The sequence below is a fragment of the Chinchilla lanigera genome, unplaced genomic scaffold, assembly GCF_000276665.1.
Source record: "Chinchilla lanigera isolate Chin_1 unplaced genomic scaffold, ChiLan1.0 scaffold00178, whole genome shotgun sequence".
Lineage (NCBI taxonomy): Eukaryota > Metazoa > Chordata > Mammalia > Rodentia > Chinchillidae > Chinchilla > Chinchilla lanigera.
This window is the reverse complement of record NW_004955579.1, coordinates 4,079-11,421: the sequence shown is the minus strand read 5'-3', so window position 1 is coordinate 11,421 and position 7,343 is coordinate 4,079. Positions and strand designations below refer to the sequence as shown.

General features: G+C 54.6%; 1 long non-coding RNA gene across 2 annotated transcripts; it reads left to right on the top strand.

The window, feature by feature from the left end:
- The first annotated feature begins 4,636 nt into the window (after positions 1-4,636).
- LOC106147547 lies at positions 4,637-7,063 on the top strand. 2 transcript variants are annotated; one of them, XR_001232476.1, is made up of 3 exons: positions 4,637-4,776; positions 6,105-6,198; positions 6,870-7,063. It is a non-coding gene; the product is annotated as an uncharacterized LOC106147547 (long non-coding RNA). The 2 variants fall into 2 exon arrangements; XR_001232475.1 differs by having other exon boundaries at positions 4,637-4,837.
- The last annotated feature ends 280 nt before the right edge of the window (positions 7,064-7,343 follow it).

Here is a 7,343-nt window from a genome sequence, read left to right as displayed (position 1 = left end):
CCCCGGCCCGCCCGGGTCCGCCCGCCCGCTGCAGGCGCCGCGCCTTCCGCAGCTGCCGCTTCTCCCTCCGCAGCTCCTTGCGGCTCTTCCTCCTGAGCGTCCGGGAGCGCACCGCGGCGCCGCGCCCCTCACAGCCTCCGGGAGCCTGGCCCTCGGAGGTGGCCCGCACGAAGCCCTCCACTGCCAGCATGAGCCGCTTCAGGGATCCTTCCCCGCCGGGGCCGCCCCCGGCGCGTTTCATGCGGGCCCCACGCCTACGGCCAGACGGCGCCAACTTCGGGGACGCCGCCATCTTTGGGGAAGAGCCGGTGCGCGACTTCCGGATGGGACGGGACTTCCGGTCGGCACGGTGGCTGGGCAGAGCGGGGCGAGCGGCGCCCCCTGCCGGCCGGAGGGCGGCAGTAACTGACATCGGCACAGGGTCTTTAACAAAATGAACCCCTTAAGGACCTCGGTGGAGCCCTGTCCCGAAGGTGTGGCCGCTGGCCCGCGTGCCCCTCCAGATGTGTGTGAGTGGGGAAGCACCTGCTGCTGTTGCCCTCGGGGTCTTACTGAAGCCTCGTTTGCTTGTTTGTGAGAGGCGTAGCACTGCAGTCTGTCTGGACCCCGGCCGGTGGCCGATCTAGACGCAGTGTGGTTTCCAGGAGGGCCGGCTGAGCCCGGGCCTCGACGCAGTCACAGGCGTGGAGGTGGGGTGGCCGCGAGCCCGCGAAGCCAGGCAGAGGCGGGCGCCCATTCCGTCTGCGGATCCCACAGGGAACCGACCTGCCACACAATTTTGGATTTTTCGCCTCCAAACAGAGATAATACAATTTTTTCCTCCCTTCCTTCCTTCCTTCCTTCCTTCCTTCCTTCCTTCCTTCCTTCCTTCCTTTTTCTTTCTTTCTTTCTTTCTTTCTTTCTTTCTTTCTTTCTTTCTTTCTTTCTTTCTTTCTTTCTTTCTTTCTTCTTTCGAGATACGTCTTGGTATGGATTCCAGGCTGCCCTTGAACGTGTGGCAATCCTCCTGCCTCAGCTTCCCAGACACGCACAGCTTCCTTACCTTTGCTTTCTGCCCTCCACCCCCCACCCCCAAGCCTGGAGACAGCACTTTTTTTTACTGCTTTAAGCCACTCCCTTTGCGCTGCTTTGTTACTGGGCAGTTTATTCTCGCAGGAGAATGCAGCCGACATCTAATTTGTTTCCCGGTTTCCTTGCTTAGTTTCCAGGCCCCGGTCTGTTTCCCCCTCGGCTGCTCTAAAGCTTCTCAGAAGCCCTCTGTGAACTTCCAGCCCTCTGCGAAGACGCCGGTCTCGATGTTTTAAGAATGGTTTGGTGTCTGCCAACTTGTCAGCTCCGACTGGTAACTCATTACTTTAACTCCTCCTGAGGGCGTCATTTCAGATGCCCAGTGACAACTTGTGCTGCTTCTTGTTTCTGGCGGCGGCCCGTGTTCTTTGTAGAATTTTAAATTCATTTTTAATAGGAAATGTGCTGTCTGCACTGAATACAGAATGCAAGGGGAGCAGAGAAATATAAGGGAAGAGCTAGCCTGCTCGTCCCTGCTGCTGTGCACCCGGGGCCCCTCGGGGAGCAGCAACGTTCTGACCTCAGCCTTCTCCAAACGGATCCCACGGTATTCTTCCCTGAATCCTCACAAACGCTGTTCCGCCTCTTGGGGGGTTTGTTTTTGTTCCTGTTTTCTGTGTTTCACTCAAGGACAAGCCTTGGGAACCGCTCAAGCACAGAGGGGCTGCCAGTGCACCTTCTTACCCCGTCATCTCCTGGGTCTGTGCAGTGTCCTCTGTCAACACGGCAGTCATGGTGACACAGTGTCACGCTTCACGGCCAGCTCAGGGAGTGGAGGTGCTCCCGCCTCTGCAGCCCTCCTTCCTTGCCTTTCTGACCCTGTCCACCTTCCTCTCCTAATTCCTGGGTTTCTAACCCCAGGCTTTGTCTTTTAGATGAACGGTGCTGCCACCCATGTAGGGTGACGCCACCCCTGACCCCTTGACCTGCCTCCGTGGCCCGTACCACCTCTGGGGCCCATGCCACCTCCGGGGCCCTGCAGTGCGCAGACCCCTTACCGCGGCACACAAGCTGCACCAGAGCTCGGGCTTCTCCAGTGGGTTTAATGTGGATGGGCAATCAGGAGGCACGGAACTGCAGTCCTCCACTCACCTGAGCCTGGGCATCGCCCCTGGACCAACCTCGCTGGCCTTGGTCCTAAGGCCCACTACCTAGGGGCAGAGATAAAAATAAAAAAGGCTCCTGGAAATGTCAAGTTCCACACCAGGATGCACGGGGCCAGGCCTGCCGGCGTGACCTACAGTAACCGCCCTGCACCTGGAGCTCCTTGGAGGTTCACGGCTGCGGTATCACTTGGGGCGCTGGCCCTGTTTGGCCAGTGTGGGAGTGAGAAGACTGGGGAGCACGTCTCCGTGTCTCTGCTGTGGGAGGGAAGTGCTGTGGGTTCGGGAGCAGGGAGGAGCCTGCAGGGAGGACGGAGGGTCCGCTGCCGTGTCCGGGACAAGCACGTGCTTTGGAGGCTGAGTCTGAGCCGCCTCTGTGACCGACTGGGGGACAGGGCCTCTGGCTCCCCAAACCCTTTCGGCCTTGTGTGCCATCCCAGGAGGCCTTCAGCCCTCAGGAGCTGCCCCTGGTGCCCTGCTGCCCCTGGGCCGTGTGCTGTTTGAGGGGAGTGGCCTGGGGTGAGTGTGAAGGCTGGAGGGAGAGTGGAGGCAGGAACCAGGAGGCCTCTCCCACCGCACCCAGGCCCAGACCCCAGGCTAGGGGTGGGCACTGCTGCTGATGAACAAAACACCCGACACCCCAACTTAAAGGAGTTGAGGCTCCCTTGGCTCACGGTTCCATCAATGGGTTCCTTCCCTGGCCAGCCGCTCTGTTCTGGCCATGTCTAGATGTCCCCCCAGAGCCTCCCGTGGTCATACGTGGGGCTCTCTCAGAGGTGGCTGGATCCAGAGTGCGTGATTGGTTGGCGGGCAGTAGCAGCTGGATCTTTGTGCAGACGCCTTTTCTGTGATACCAGAACTTCCCAGACTTGTCGGGGAGCCACCATGTTAGGGAGGCCTGGGCGGCTGGTTCTGCTTCCTCTGCTTTACAGACCTCCCCATCCCCAACCCAGAGCCGTGCAGCTCCGGGGTTCAGTGATTGGGATGGTCTCAGGGAAAAGAAGTATTTCCACAGTCCTGGCTGAAAGGGGTTGGGGAGGAGGCAGGAGACTTTGCCCCCTCTTTGGCAGGATGAGGAATGCCAACCTAGAACAGCCCTATGGCAAGTGTCCGAGCTGCCAGGTGGCCAGAGTGCTGGGTGAGGGAGCATGCAAGACGTGGGTGGGTGAAGTGGACAGGGCCAGTGTGGACAGCAAGGAGCCACACTCCGGGTGCCCTGGGAACTGGGAGTCACAGGTGGATGGGGTACAGCGTGGGCAGTGACATTAAGGGACTCTTGGGGCTCCAAGCAGTCAGGCGGGTGCATCAGCCTGGAGGAGCTGCTGGCTGACCCTGCTGAGACAGCTATTCATAAATGATAGCGCCCGTGACCCGGCAAGAATACTCCGATATGTAATTTAAAGTGTGACTTTTAACTCAGGCTCACAAACTTTTTTGTTTGTTGCTTTTAATGTGTCAGTTTATTGACTGACTGTTTTAAAGTGTTGGTTTTCTTTTTTTTACTCACAAAAGTGACTCATACTTACCACACAAACTGAAACCCTACAGTTTATGTCAAACTTAAGGAGGGTGTTGTAGTCAAGATTTGCAAGGGAATTGATTTAATACAAGACACATACTTTATAGGATTATTTTATAATTCACCCAAAAAGTCAAATGCAGAAGAGTACAAGAGATCTCCCTACACGCTAGAGACCGAAAGAATCCAGCTAAGGGCCTGGATCCCACAGCAATGTCCTGCATGAGTTAGACTGAAGACCTAGAGCCCATGGGAAGTGTCCTCCACGAGTCCAGCTGGAGACCTAGAGCCCACGACAATGTCTCCTTCAAGTCTGTATCAAGGATCTGCACGGGGAAGACCCAAAGGTCAGTGGTGGAAGCTAGAAAGTCTGCACCAGCGAGACAAAGGATCTGTGTCAGCAGGCTGAGGGATCTGCAGTGGAGCTAGGAAATGATGCTCAAAGTAAGGACCAGAGCTCCACTGAAAAGAACCGAAGCCATCCTCAGCAACAGCAAGGACCCAAGCTCCTCTGATGATAACAGCTGGGTTCATATCAGGAGAACCAGCGTGACAAGCTTCTCCAGGAGAATCAACAGCGCCACTCCCCCTCCAGTTCTCCTTTCATGCTGTTAGTAACAACCCTCAGGTGGGCTTTCCACACCCAGCACCAGGCTGACTCAATTCAGCTGGGTGTCACAAGTTGATTAATCCACCACAGAGGGGAAGTCTATCATAAACTCTTCCTCCAGAAACACATCCTCCAGGGGCTGGGGATTTAGCTCAGCGGCACAGCGCCTGCCTGGCAGATGCAAGGTCGTGAGTTCAATTCCCAGTACCAGAAAAACAAACAAACAAAAAAAGAAACACATCCTCTGGACCTTGAACATACATTACCTGGTCTTGATTTTTTTTTTTTTACCGTAATAGGACACATACGTTGTTCTGCGTTTTCTGTTCACAGGAGTTTCTCTCCATGCTGCTCATCCGAGTCCCAGCTGCTTGCACTGTAGTCCCCAGGGCCACCGCCAAACCATCTGGGACTGGGGAGAAACGTCACCCTCAAGCCCCTCTCTGGAATTGTTTCTTAGCCGCCTCCCCGATACGGTGTGCACGTGGGATTCTGGGCCCTTCGTTCTTTCTAGTGGCATAATTTATGTGACTGATGGTGAATATCTGATTGCTTCCTTTTAAAAACATGTCTTTCGGACCATTAAAAGTGCTAAGGGGGGTGGTGGCACTCGCTTGTAATCCCAGCACTCTGGGAGGTTGAAATAGGAGGATCACAAGTTTGAGCCCAGCCTGGCAGCTTAGTGATTTTGCAAGACCCTGTCTCTCTCTTTTTGTTTTTTGGTACCTGGAATCGAACTCAGGACCTTGCACTTGCCAAGCAAGGCACTGTGCCACTGAGCTATATCCCGGGCAAGACCCCATCTCAAAATGAAAAATAAAAAAGTGGCTAGGGATGTAGCTCAGTGTGAAGGCCCTGGGTTTGACCCCTAATATTCAAGAAAAAAAAAAAGAAAAAAAAGCTGTAGGAGATAACCGTGTATATGCTCACAGAGTTGTGCAAGGATTTTATGTAGAAATTGCTTAGGAAAAGTGTATGAACAGTCTTTTTAAACGTGACGGGGAAAGCCACATTTCCAACCCCAAACTGTACCGGTTTGCACACCCAGAGAGGGAGTGCCTTCCCCCGCCCCGCCCCACGGAGACTCCAGCCTTTTCATCTCCGCCCGCCTGAACGGGATGAACCTCCATCCTCCAGCTACCCCCCAGCCCAGCCTGCTGGAGGAACAGGCCCCGTCAGCCTCTCCGGGCAGGCACCTCCACCGGGCGGCCTCCGGGACTTCTTGATCACTGCCTGCGTGCCCTCCCTGCCACGCTCTTCCCTGTCCCTCCCAGCTTGAAATCCTCAGTGGCCGCATGTGTCACCTATGAAAGCGCAGAGCTCTGGCTGGGGTGCAGAGCCCGTCCGCTCGGCCCTCGGCTGCGAGTGGCAGGACAGGTGTGCTGAGGTCTCTCCTCTCCGTGCCCTCTGGACGCCTCCCCCTTCGCAGTAGTGCAGTGCCGTCTGGCGTCCCTGGGCAGTGGGGCCTCCCACTGGGCGCCCACTTGAGGCACAACTGGGGTCTCCATTCCTCTCTCCACTCTGGCCCAGCTGGGGTCTCCACTCCTCTCTCTTGTCCACGCTGGACTTGGAGGAGAGCACACACTCAACTTCCCACAGCCTGGGACATTTCTACCCCAGGCTCCTTCTCTCCTGGCAAGCAGCAGGCACTCAGGCCTTTGCTGGGGCGGGGAGGAAGGAAGGACGGAAGGGAGGAAATAAAGAAGAAAAGAAGGAAGGAAAAGGAAAGACCAACCTCCCCAGAAGACCAGGCAGCTCCTCCTCAGTGGAGAGGATGCTGAGGCACTTCTCTACCTTTTCTTAGGATATTAACCACACCAGGAATGGCTCAGCCAGGAGCTGGGGTTCGGATTTTCCCTCCATGGAGCCCAGATAGCAGCAGCCTGCAGCAAAGTCAGGTTAGCCGTGGAGAGGGGCACTTTGGGGAAGAGGCCTCTGGTAAAACTTGCATGACTTTTTTCGTGGTACCAGGAATCGAACTCGGGACCTTGCACTTGCCAGGCAGGCACTTAGGCCGCTGAGCTACATTCCCAGCCCACTTGGGTGACTTCGCTGGCAGTTGACAGGGGCTGAGGCCATGGTTTATTAGCACAGAGCTTCGGGCGGCTCCTCTCTGACACCTCCGTCCTGTCTGCTGGATGAGTAAGGAGCTGGCCCTGGACTGGTGGCCTGTGCTGACATCGCTTGTGCAGTAAAGAAAGGAGAGAAAGCCCAGTCATGCGTTGTGACTTTCGGTATTTTTAGCTTACAAGCCAAGTCTTTATCGCATGAGGACACTGATCCATAAATAAATCTGAAAGCAGTAATACGTCTGGGCCTTTGAGGCTCAAGTTGAGGCGATGATCTGTACATATATTTGCCTATGTCATGGGTCCCTTTATTATTAACGCCGTAGCTCTCACTGTGGTCATCAGTCTCACCCTTGATTACCAAAGTCCTCCCAAAACCTTTGTGCCCTGCAAGAAGCCAGCTCCCTGCGTAAAGTCACATCTACCTCTGGCTTTTCGAGGGACCTTCCATTCTTCCTATGCATGCTCCCCCACTTCCTGTGTATTTTTCCATTCTGCAGAGGTGCTGTTCCCATTTGCTGCAAAGATTACCTAGATGCCCTTGAATTATGGGGAACAAGAGCTTGGACACGTGCACACTGTACCTTCTTGGTAGGTTACACCTCTTCGGTAAGTTCTAGAAGATTTCCCATTACTTGTTATTACTTTTTTTTAGCTCAAAAAAATTTTTTTTGAAGCTGGCACGAGTATTTCAACCAGTTATTAAAAACAGATGAACAGATAAGAAAACATAGATCATATAAAACAGTTACATTAAATCAGGGTGCAGTCTTAGATGCACTGGCCAATTGTTTTATTAGTTTTAGGTTTAAAACTGTGGACTAGTCAGAAGTGTCCCTAGGGCTTGTCAGTTAGCACTCCTTTCCCTTATGGAAGCCGTGACAGTATTTCCTTTACTGCTTTAAGCTGCTGTGAGTACCTCTTGTCCTGCTCGCTAACACTATAGACTTTAAACAGGAGCAGTCAGAGGACAG